At 43.6% G+C, this 12971-nt stretch overlaps 1 protein-coding gene and 1 non-coding gene across 9 annotated transcripts in view; both read left to right on the forward strand.

Annotated features, from left to right (window-relative positions):
- Positions 1–12971, forward strand: part of APBB2 (amyloid beta precursor protein binding family B member 2) — a 381984-nt gene that overhangs the window by 175716 nt on the left and 193297 nt on the right. The window lies entirely within an intron of this gene.
- Positions 11399–11505, forward strand: LOC115303119. Its single transcript, XR_003913839.1, has one exon. It is a non-coding gene; the product is annotated as a U6 spliceosomal RNA (small nuclear RNA).

Here is a 12971-nt window from a genome sequence, read left to right on the forward strand (position 1 = left end):
CATAATTGTATCATGTATCCCTTTCTTTGTGTCACGATGGATGCCAGTTCACATACACTGTGGTGTGGGATTTAATTTTAGCCTCACAGTAATATGATAAGGAAGAAACAATTGCAATAGCATTTTGTCTTTTTTTTTAATGTTTAAATTTATTTTTGAGTGAGAGAGAGAGAGAGAACAAGCAGGAGAGGGGCAGAGAGAGAGGGAGACATAGGACCCCGAAGCATGCTCCAGGTTTCCAGCTGTCAGCACAGAGCCCGATGCAGAATTTGAACCCAGGAACCGTGAGATCATGACCTGAGCTGAAGTCAGATGTTTAATCAACTGAGCCACCCGGACACCTCTTGATAACATTTTGAATTACACATAGGATAGGATTGCAAGTGAAAGATGAATCTTATAGAATCCATATTTGTTAGGATATAAACCTTCCATAAATTCTGAGCTTATAAGTATGTAGATTTAAATTATGGACAAATAGCTATTAAAGTCCCTCAGTTCTGTAATTAAACTCCTTGAGCACGTCCGAGCTGTTTTCTGTCTTACATGACACTGCATGTTCTGTTTCAACAGAGAACTAAAATAAAGCGGAATAGAAGAAACACTATGCTCAGGAGAGGTATATGAGTGACAGGTAATATCCTTTTTATACAAAACAGCCCCAAACAATGTGATAACCGAAATTCACACACGAAAATTAGGAACTCAGAGCTCATTTTTAGATGCCACCTAATCACACTGTGATAATTTAGGGGCAGCAAGTAGATTTTCTTGTAAATACATGTTTGAATAGGCATATTAATCTTGGAAAATCAAGGCAAATACATGTTTCCTTTTAAAAAAAACACACAGTTCAAATTGTTGAGAATGACCCTTCTAGGAATTCTTTAATATTTCAAATCTTTTAATACATTACAACATAGGCTCAGTATGGAAACTGTAAGAAGAAAGCTAGCAAGTATGTAAAATGATGTGTTTTCTTCTAAACGGCCGTAACTAATCAAGTAACTTCTAGGAATTTCTGTCACTTGTATTTTATTATGCTAATGTATTCATTCTTCCCAATCATACTCAAATTGCTCTTATTCCTCGGTAGTTCTATAAGAGATAATGACACTGTTGCGCAGCATGATTTTTTAATGACAGTTACCAGTATCACGCGTTGGTATAGGATGTGACACATTTTACAAGGAAAGCAGTAGTTTTATTTCAGTGGAGTGTATATTCCAGTTGTTTTTTTACTTGAAAATTCAGATGGCAACTAATGCGGGAAGATCTGGACCGATGACTGGGGCACAAATCCCTCCGTCACACCTCCTGACTCCCTCCCGGGAGTGTGGAGCCTTTTTCTTTTTTAATGTTTGTTTGTTTGTTTATTTATTTTTTTAACGTTTATTTATTTTGAGAGAGAGAACGACAACACAAACAGGGGGAAGGGCACTAAGAGAGAGGGAGAGGGAGAGAGAATCCCAAGCAGGCTCCACACTGTCAGCACAGAGCCCGATGTGGGGCTCGACTCCACCAACCACGAGATCATGACCTCAGCTGAAGTCAGATGCTTAACTGACTGAGCCACCCAGGCGCCCCAGCGAGGAACCTTTGAAAAAGCAAACATACCCCAGAACGTATGCCATTATCTACCTGGAAGAATCCCTGTTGAGCCTTAACGATTCGACTCAGGAGTGCCTTCCACGGCGGTCTCAGCTGGTGGCAGAGTCGGGCGTTCCCCTGTCTCACGGAGTCTGCCATGCATCGTGCTCCCTGTTGGAATTGACTCAGGCCCAGCTTCTCAGTCACCGGAGAAAACCTGGGTCATCACTTTGTCGCTCCCCTTCTCTTTGCCACCTAAACCAGTCTTCCTGAGCTTGATCATTGACCCTATTCATCAGAGTTGGTCAGAAAAATCGAGAGCTATATTTAAAAAATACATTAATTTCCAAAGATGTTGAGACTCTTCTAAACCATGAAAATGGCTTGGAAATTGAACAGAGAAAATACCCTTGGGATAAGCATACGCTTTCTCAGTGTGACTGCTTTGAAGGGCATAATTCTTATTTGAATACACAAATTCCAATTTGTGTTTCCAAAATAACTAATCTTCACATTTGCTGGGTGATCTTAGAATGCTAGGTTTTCCCTCATCTGGAGTCCCTTTCTCATCCTGATCTGCTGCTAGACCCCTACCTCAACTGTGATTTTTTTCAGAGGAACCTTTCCTTAACCTCTTTCCTGTGCAAATACTTTTTTCTCGTAAGTCTCTCTGCCTACTTTAGCCATTGTGAGTCTGTTTAATGACTTTATTTCCTCACTGCCTATTCTGACTTTCTTTTTTTTATTTCTTAATATTTATTTTTGAGAGAGAGAGAGCAAGTTGGGGAAGAGCAGAGAGACAGAGAGAGAGAGAGGGAGACACAGAGCCCGAAGCAGGTGCCAGGCTCCAAACTGTCATCACAGAGCCCGATGTGGGGCTCGAACTCACAAGCCATGAGATCATGACCTAAGCTGAAGTCGGTTGCTCAACCTACTGAGCCACCCAGATGCCCCTGACTGAAGGAAGGTATCTGGTACATCTCTCTTGAGTCTCCTCAGCTTCACTGGGGATTTTTAACAAAGTGAGTCCTCAGGCATTTAAGCTGAGTGGGCATGGGAAACTTCTAGGTGAGTAAGACCTGGCTATTGATAATCTTCCTCTTATCCTGAGAGCCTGGGGTAGTTGCCCTGTGAATCAGCTGTAGGAACCTGCTCCTTTGGCTTTAGAAACTTCCAAGGTTCTAATCCTGTGATCTCTCTGCCTCAGTGACCCAAGCTGCTTCCTCATAACCTTTACCTCTTTTGTTCACAGAGAAGTTCTTATCATTTTTGCCACATTGAGAGTTTACTTTCATGAGTAATTTCAGGAAACCAGCTTTATTTTGCCTCTCCTTCCTAAAAGAAAAAAAAATCTGAATTATTTCATTTCCTTACTACTTTGAGGTCTAGTTCAAAAGGCAACATTCCTTAGGGTAGAAGTGTTGCTGTTAACCCCTCAGTGGAAATAAAATTGTGTAGCAGAAAGACGAAGAAGCTGAAGTTTCACCGAAGAGCGGGGCCAGCATTGGGCTTCCCGGGGCCCATTTGTCAACTCTCAGTTTTGTAAGTGTGTCTCAGGAGCATGGGGAGAGCGGCAGGTTATGGAGTGAAGAGTTTCCTGTCGTTACTGACAAAATTTTTCTTTGACAGATGCCTACAGGTCTCAGAAAAGAGAAAGCAGAGTGGGCAAGCTGAAGTACAGATCCTAGCATGGGTTTGAATCAGGCCGTCGTCCAAGTTATGGGGTTACATCTCCGTGCTGGGCCCCTTGTGACTCTGGGGTTCAGGGAAACTTTGTTGATAGTGGAATTTAAGGAACCCTGGCTCATCTAATTTTGTCTAGGTCTTATAAAAAATACTCTGGTTATTAACTAAGGCTTTTTTTGGTTTTAATTCCTAAAAGGAGAAGGTCAGTTTAAAGTGGTTTAAGCACACACATAGATCAATTAATTTTAATACCCAAGAAGTGTAGAGGCATCATATTTCAGGCGTGGCTGGAGTTAGGGATTCCAGCAATGTCCTAGGAGCTTCCTCCTTTCTCTGCATCTTACAGATCTGCTTGCTCATTTGTTCAGTTCATGCGAACTCAGTTTGCCTCTTCATGGTGATCCCTTGAAATTCTAGGCTTATATCTTCTAGTTCAAGAAAAAGAGCACCCCTCCTCTGATCATTCTGGCAACAGTCTCAGGATTGGCTTTGGGTGGGTCTCGGGCCAGTCACCAGAGCCACGGGGCTCTGCTACTCTGACTGGCTGGGCCTGGACCGTGCCCTCCATGAAGCGAAGAGCAGCATTCTCTCTGCCTGAAACACGTGAATGTAAACCCTAGGACGTAAGCTGCATGGAAGTAGGCATTTTTATTTTCTCAGTTTTGCTCACCACTCTAACCTTAGCAGTTAGAACCATATCTGTTGCATGGTAGTGTGCACCAGGAATTCTGTTTAATGAAGGCGTGAGCATGTGGAAAGGTTGATTCCCCAAGAAAAGGAGAAATGCATGCCAGGCTATAACGGATGCTTCTCCATGTGGATGCAGGAGAGCAGTGGCATTAATAATATTAGCTCTTGTCACACCCTTCACTCCACTTACACCTAGCTCTGGAATAGGAATCGATCCTCCTGGACTGACGTGGAGCTTCATAACCGCATGATGAGTAGATGTAGAAGTGATGGCAAAGTCTTGGGGCCCCGTCCAATCACCAGAAGTCCAGGAGGCGCAGAAGCACCTCGTCCTGAAGACACTCAGGGTTACTGGCATTTGCTTACCCAGTCCTCATTCATTTTGCTTATTTTGTGCACTGTCTGTTCTTGGCCTTGAGCAGCTAGCACATAGCAGACACTTGATGGATATTTAGTGAGTGAATGAGTGAATGGGTTAATCAATTAGGCAGTTATTGAGTACTCTTACATGCCAGGGTTTGCAAAAGGTCCTGGAGATTCTGAGAATCTAAAAACAAAAAGGAAACGCAAAGCAAAATGACTGTGAGGTGCCACTTCATACCTACTTAGATGGCTAGTGTACGAAAGAGACAATAATGAGTGCTGGAGAGGATGTGGAGAAATTGGAACCTCCGTGCATGGCTGATGGGAATGTAGACGGTGCAGCTGCTTTGTACAACAGTCTGCAGGTCCTCAAAAAGTCAAATATATTTAATTATAGAGCCAACAATATAATACAGATATAATTAGCATTCTGGTGTACACCCAGGAGAATTGAAAACATGTGTTCACACAAAAACTTCTACATGAATGTTCGAAGCAGCTTTATTTATAATAGCTAAAATGTAGAAACAACCCAAATGTTCATTAACTGATAAATAGATAAATAAAACGTGGTCTCTCGATACACTGGATTATGATTTGGCCATAAAAAGGGAATAAAATACTGATACATGCAACAATGTGGATGAATCCTCATGACACACTAAGTGAGGAAAGCCAGTCACAAAAGACCGCGTGTTGTGTGAGTCTATTTATGCGAACCACCTAGAACAGGCAGTAGATAAGTGATTGCCAGGGGCTTGGGAGGGAGAGGGTGACTGCTGATGAGTAGAGGGTTTCTTTCTGGGGCGAATAGTATGATAAAATAGATAACAGAATTCTGCCATTAGATTGTAGTGATGTATGTACACCTCTGTGAATACGCTAAGCACCCCTGAATTGTACATTAAAAGTGAGCTTTATGATATGTAAATTACATGTCAATAAAGCTATCCTAAAACATGAACAAAACAGTCACCACCCTCAGGGAACTTACAATTTAGAAAGGGAGATAAACGTCTCAATTGATAGCTGCAGTATAGAATAGAATGGTACCAGCAGCCTGCTAGTCGCTAGCACAGAGGGAGGGGCAGCCATCGTGTGTAGGAATGGAGAAAAAGGCTAAAGGAGCCTTGCTTTGAAGGATTTATAAAGGAGCTTTCAAGCAGGGTACAGGGTGGGGCTAGGGGAGATGAGGGCCGAGGAAACGGACTGTGCAGAGAGGGAAACTGAGGAGGGGCTGGCGTTGCCAGGCAGGCGGGTTGTGGCTGGAGTGGGGAAAACTCGGGGAGGTGCAGTGACGGGAGGTGGGACTGGAGGGCAGGTCTGAGACTAGCGCAGGAGCCTGTGAGCGGCTTGTAGACTGAGCTGACTATGAGCAGTAGGGAGCCGGGGATGTTTTTAAGCAGGAGACTACGTTTGTCAGTTCGTTCTTAGGATGATACAGGGCAAAATGTGTCCAAGGAGACTGCAGAGCCATTATCCTTAGAGATTTGGAAGGAACTGGTAAGTGGTGCTGAGGGCCTGAAAGCAGGCGTGGAGGGGGTAGGAAGGGAAAACTCGTTTTACTGGAGAAACACTTCAAGGAAAATTGGCAGAATTCAGTAGGATAAGAAACTCATGGTGTGAGTTCTAGTGTTTCTAGTCTGGAAAATGTAGAGTAGTAATGTAATAAATTCTCACTTAGGGTCTAGCCATGTGTTGGTGGATTTAACTCCCTCCACAACCCCCCCCCCATTAAAGGGAATATTAGACAAAGTAGTTTTTTAATCTCGATTCTTTAGTAAAATCAGGTAAAGATTAATGAAAGTAGCTTGAATGGCACCAACTTTTGAGTCTCAACATAGTATTAGTATTGGGGAAAGCAGGCTGAAGTGTCCTACGTGTAGAACAGAGAGAGTGAAAGGTGGGTGTGAGGTGGTCCCAGGATAGAAGAGGAACACGTGTTACATTTATATCCACAGAGCGCTAGCTTTTCTCCATAATTTTTACCCTATATATTTCTATCATGTCGCTGTGTCTCACTGTGCGCCTTTCTCTTCCGTTCATTGGTACTGCTGACGCAGGTGGTAGGTGTGAGGAAGTGAGGGGACAGGAGGGCCCGGGTACCGGGGGTCACGCTGGTGGCCGGAGCCCTGTGCCTTGTGCCCCAGAGCCTCTGCTGGGCCTCAATACTGTTCCGGCCAAAGCAGGGACAGCTCTGAGCTGGCAGGATGACAGAAGATGAGAAATCATGTCTGGCAGAGAAGTATGCCAGTCTGTTCAGGGTCACAAAACAGACTTTTGACTCTACATAGCCTTTTCTTCTTTAGGGAGTTACAGCAGACTTGAGCAAGAATTTTCTTGAGCCAAGACTGAGGAGCAAAATAAATTGGTCTGGATAGTATATTGAAATATTTTAAGTTTCATTCATTCATTCATTTATTTTGAGAGCGAGAGAGTGAGCAGGGGAGGGGCAGAGAGAGAGGGAGACAGAATCCCAAGCAGGCTTTGTTCTGTCAGCACAGAGCCCGACATAGGGCTCAGTCTCACCAACTGTGAGGTCATGACCTGAGCTGAAATCAAGAGTTGGACACGTAAGTGACTGAGCTGCCCAGGTGCCCCTAAAAGATTTTCTTTTAAATCATGCTCAGCTGTTGTGTATATGGGATAAAAGCTTGAGTAAAGCTAGGCTTTTAATGGAAACATTTCTTGAGATGTTAATGGAACACTTAGATGGGTTTTTTTGGTTTGTTTTTGTTTTTGTTTTATTTTATTTTATTCAGTGATTCTGTAAACCTCTAATGAGTACCTGCCCTGTCCTACACTGGTGTCCTGCTTGCTGGAAGTCTAAAGCAGGGTGAATGATGCTAAGTTGATGAGGGCTTGGGGGTATAGGAGAAGGAGCTCCTGAATCTGTCTGGAGGGCCAGGAAGATGCTTCACAAATAGGGCATAGCTACCTTGACTCTTAAAGCTAAAGTAGAATTTTGCCAGATGGGAGGGAAGGATGCCGAGAATGTGTGCAAGGACAGGGAACATGGCAGGCGTGATCAGAGTGCTCCAGGTGCCTCTGAAATTGTTAACTTGGATAGATATCATCCTTTTCTTCCAAATCTCTCACTTCCCCGTTCCACTGGTTCTAAGCCTTGGCCATACATTGGAGTCACCCAGAGAACATTTTATTACCCTCACTGCACCCAATCCCAGACTGATTGGATCACAGTCTTTGGGGGGTGTCTTTAGGGGTGGGCTTAGCCTTATACTTTTTTTTTAAACAAAGTTTATTTATTTATTTATTTATTTATTTATTTATTTATTTATTGTGTGTGAGAGAGTGCACACACGTGAGCACAAGAGTGGGGGAGGGGCGGAGAGAGAGGGAGAGAGAATCCCAAGCAGGCTGTACACGGTCAGTGCAAAGCCCACTGCAGAGCTTGATCCTATGAACTGAGAGACCATGACCTGAGCAGAATTCCAGAGTCAGATGCTCAACCAGCTGAGCCACCTGAGCACCCCTAGCCTTCTATTCTTTTTTTAAAAGCTCCCTGAGGGAGGCGTGCAGCTCTCTGACCCTTTCTTTGTTTTTCCCTCCCATTCTGTAGGTTGCCTTTTCATTTTGTTGATGGTTTCCTTTGTTGTGCATAAGATTTTGGGGGTCGGTGTAGTCCCACTTGCTTATTTTTGTTTTTGTTGTTTTACTTTTGGTGTCAAATCCAAAAAACCATTGCCAAGACCCATGTCCAGGAACTTACCGCCGATGTTTTCTTCTAGGAGTTTTATGGTTTTAGGTCTTAATGTTCAAGCTTTTAATCCATTTTGAGTTAATGTTTGTATGTGGGTTAAGGTCATGGTCCAGTTGCATTCTTTTGCATGTGTCTGTCCAGTTTTCCTCGCACCATTTATTGAAGAGACTACCCTTTCCCAACTGCTTGTTCTTGGCTCCTTTGTCATAAGTTAATTGACCGTTAGTGCCTGGGTTTATTTCTGGGCTCTCTAGTCTGTTCCATTGATCTGTGTATCTGTTCTTATGCCATCAAACTTCAAATTTCTCTTAGAAAGTCACCATCTCTGTGTTTCTTCCATGTGACTTTTCTGGACTGTTCCTCTCCATATGTTCCCCTAGCCTGCTTCCCCTCAGAGCAAGACTTTGCTTCCATAGAGAAAATTGAGGCTGTCAGTTTTGCTTTTCCTCTGTTTTGTGTCACTGCCTGTCCCCGTCCTTACTCCCTCTCCTTGCTTCTCACATGAAGAAGGATCCCTTGTCTTGGGCAAGGCTGACCCTCATCTCATGTCGCTGTGGTCCTTCTTCTTGTCACCTGGATTCTGTCTTATTTTCCATTCCTCATTTGTTTCTATTTTTCCTTTCTCTACCGGCCTCTGTGTTTCTAGCTTATAAGCAATAAAACATCACCAAGAATCTAATCTTTAAAAAACTGAAACTCTTTTCTGGAACCCGAAATCATCTTCCAGCTGCTCTTCTCTCCCCCGACTTTGTAGTGAAGTTCCTTGAAGGTCACTTTCTGTCCATCTCTGCCGTTCTCCGGAAGGCGAGGACAGAAGCCCTCAGTGCTTTTCTAATCAACCAGTGCCGCTTCATGGAGACATATCTTCATGCCCGGGGTGAGAGATGAAAGACTAGAGTCTGCACCATGGCAGCGAGAGGGAAAGATTTTCCCCCACACCTCAGTCTCTCATGCCTACCTTGTCCTTTCCCTGCTGTCTGGACTGGACTATTTATAGTGGCCTCCAGGTGGCCTCCATGCCTGGGTCGTGCTTCCCTTTGATAAGTGGCAGAGTCAGACGCTGACACCAGACAGAAGAGCATGAAGCTGGGGCTAGCCTGCCTCTTTGGTTAGGGAGGCAGCCTCTCTCTACCTCAGTTTGCTCTTTCCCTGATCACCACCGATGTTTGAATTGTCTGATTTACACTGCTTCTGTAATGCCTTTTCATCAGGGTCCTCTTCTTGGAGAACATGCTAGAGCAAGGATGCCCTTTCCCTCCACCTCATAAAGAAATACAACACATATTCTCTGTCTCTGTCTGTCTCTCTTTCTCTTCAGCCTCAGATTCATTCTCCATGCTATTGAAGTACTTGATCTTCTCTGCCTCAGGGTCAAGTCCAAACCCTTGGAGCATATCTTGCAGGACTCCGCCTGACCCCTCCGCCCCTTACCACATCTCTTCTTATGTTTTGATTTGCTAAACTCCCCACATGCTAACCCGCTCTCTTTTGCCTTTGGATCCTCTCCAGCCTGAGATGGGAAGACCACTTGCTCCTTTGCACCTTCCCCAACTCCCATCCTGGTTGATTTTTACAACATTATTGTGTGTTTGTCTTTAACAAGTCTGAGGGCACTCTGCAGTGTGACTTGGTTTCTCTCTTCCTGGCACAGTGCCTGCTCAGTTAACATGGCGGCCTGAGGTATGGTGATCAGAGATACAAGAGTGTGGGGAAGGAGGGAACAGTAAAGTAATAATAATCCCTAACCGTATGCCAAGCATTAGGTTAAATATTTGACAGTCATTTTAGTTCTCAGTGAGGTGTTGATACTATTACTATCTGGATGTTACAGCAAAGAAGTGGACAGTTTAACTGACTTATCTGTTTTGTCAAGGAATTTGGACTTATTCCTAGGCCTTTATGACTCCTAACAAAACAGCTAAATAGGTTTAAAGAGACATTATAGGATTTTCTTTGCTTTAAAAAAGAAACCCAAACGTCCTTCATCTTAAGCCTGAAGAATTTTTCTTTCCTATTATTAAATCCTTCTGGACCCAACTTCTTTATCCCATCTTATTAGTCTGTTTACTTTCTTTGTGTCTGCACAACAGGACCATTTCTGTTGCTTGGAGCATATCAGATGGTTAATTTGGGGGCCTTGGCGGGCCGCCCTGGACTCTGTCACTTAGATGTTGTAAAGGGGTGAGGGTGCCTACATTTGTTATGCACTATGCTAATCGCTCTGTGTTCGTTTCTCATTTTAAGCCTCACATTAACCATGTGTTATTAATGCCCCCATTTTTCAGATAAGGACACTGAAGGTCTGGTGTCCTAGATCACTCGGCTAGTAGGTAGCATGGACAGGGCTTAGGCCTTGTCTCCCTGAACCTGAGTTCTGTGCTTTTATCCTCATGGGCAATGTTTCCCACTTTCAGAGGCCTCCTTCATTGAAGCCTTGGTCTTTCTAGAAATTTCCTAACTTCTACCTACTTCTTTTGAGCCCAGCCGGGCTGATATGTTAATTCCTGTAGACGACTGTATGCTTTATAGCATTAACTTCGCTGCCTCAGTTCTAGTTTGAACCTTTTGTTTTGCTTCCAGATAATATCATCGTTTCATATCCAAGACACTCAAACTGCTTTAGTCTTTGATCTATAAAGACAGCACATACAGAGGTGTTTCATATAGGATGGTCTTGTTCTAACTTAACCTGCCCAGACCTCCCCTTCATGATTTCTAGCATACAGAAGAGTTACAGAGGGCAGAGGGAGGGCAGTGGGATCCAAAAGGCTGATGGGAAGATGGCTATTTAATCACCTAGAGATTCTGAACATTCTGAAAATGTTTATGGTTATAAACAAAGTAAATAAAACTTTCTCCCTAATAACATTGCTAAAATATAGCACCTAACATCATGAAAGAGCTTCATAGAAATATTTTGCCATGTCTTTTTTTAAAATGTTTAGTTATTTTTGAGAGAGAGAGGGTGAGCAGGGGAGGGGCAGAGAAAGAGACAGAGAATCCCAAGCAGGCTCCACGTGCCAGCGCAGAGCCCAACCTGGGGCTCGAACTCATGAACCATGAGATTATGACCTGAGTCGAAATCAGAATTGGATGCTTAACTGACTGAGCCAGCCAGGCACCCCAGAAATATTTTGTCATGTCATTTAAAAAACCAGAAGGTTTCCTACTTTCTCATAGTAATGTCACTCTAAATACCCAAGAGTATAAGTGGACTTTTCTCTTGTATGCCCATGCTATAGATATGTGTCCTCAGGGAAAACTTCATGTGAGTGCAAGGTGGGCCCTTTTCATATCAAGCACTACTCTTGAGTGAGGTTGGATTATAAATTGAAACATATGAAAATGGTGCTCGTTTCAGCAGCCCAGATACTAAAATTGGAACCATACAGAGAAGATTAGCATGGCCCCTGCGCAAGGATGACACGCAAAATCATGAAGTGTTCCATATTTAAAAAAAAAAAAAGAAAAACATATGAAAATGGTAGTAATAGTTAAAACAGCATAATTTAAAAAAATTTAGTTGTTAGGGTATTGTTGAAAGGGAAGAGGTGGGCACCTGGGTGGCTCCGTCGGTGAAGCATCCAACTCTTGATTTTTGGCTCAGCTCATGATCTCACAGTGAGATCGAGCGCCCCCCCCCGCCCATGGGCCTCTGCGCTGACAGTGTGGAGCCTGCTTGGGATTCTCAGTCTCTCTCTCTCTCTTTCTGCCCCTCCCTCATTCACACTCTGCACATGCACATTCTCTCTCTCTCTCAAAATAAGTCAACCTTTTTTTTTTTTTTTTTTTTTTTAAAAAGAACAAACTAGATTCTCTTGTCCTATGAAATGAAGACCAGGTGCTTAGGTGCGTTGCTGGATGAACAGAATCCTTACAAAGAATAATTATAAAGGAGGGGTCCATGGGGAGCCTAGGTGGCTCAGTCGGTAGAGCATACGACTTTGGCCCAGGTCATGATTACAGTTTGTGCATTGGAGTCCCATATTGGGCTCTGTGCTGATAGCTCAGAACCTGGAGCCTGTTTCGGATTCTGTGTCTCCCTTGTTCTCTGCCCCTCCCCCACTCACAGTCTGTCTGTCTGTCTCTCTCAAAAATAAACATTGAAAAAGAATTTTAAAAAAATAAAAAAGAAGAGGTGCAGGCCACACAGTCATTCCGTTATGAGTGTGGGACTGCCCCGAGTGCTTCCGAGAAGCTTCCAGCTTCTCGGATGAGTGGGTGACCCTTTCCTACAGTAGGTAATCCTGAGTATTTGGTGACAGAATGAAATACCTCTAAGCTCCCCAACAGAGGAAAATTCTTGCCTTCCTCCCCTATGGAGGTCCCTGTTTCGCCTAGGGGAGGAAGAGGGAGTCACCCAGAGGACAATTTTAGGAATGTTAGGAGCTGTTGCTTTGGTTCATCTGCTGGTCTAGATGAGCAGTCACTGAGGCCTCTGTGGAGGCAAAGGAGCAGATAAGAAAGGAGTCATTCTTCACAGACTGAGAAACGTGAAACCTTAGGAATCCTCGATGATGAATTTTATTCTCTCCTAGTCCGAGAAACTTTTCTGTCCTCCTAGCAAGAAACACATGGAATAAATCACAGATGGTATGAACAATATTTGAGATAAATGCAACTGTCAGGTAGTTTCCTAGGAGTCCGGCAAGGGCACGTGGTGACCACAAACAGCTGAGTCTGTGTTTTAAAATCACTGGAATATATTCAGACTCCTTTGGGGGCTCTAACACGCCAGCAGCCACGGGCTCAGTGCTACATTATTAGTAATAGTTTTATGTGTGTGTGTGTGTGTGTGTGTGTGTGTACATTCTCGAACAACTGAGTCGTTTCTCCACAATTTCTGTGTAGTACAAACACCATAAGCCTAGGTCAAAAATGTTCACAAAGATATTAGCAAACTCCAATGGAGATTTGATTT

The sequence above is a fragment of the Suricata suricatta genome, chromosome 1 (genome assembly GCF_006229205.1).
Source record: "Suricata suricatta isolate VVHF042 chromosome 1, meerkat_22Aug2017_6uvM2_HiC, whole genome shotgun sequence".
Taxonomy (NCBI): Eukaryota; Metazoa; Chordata; class Mammalia; order Carnivora; family Herpestidae; genus Suricata; species Suricata suricatta.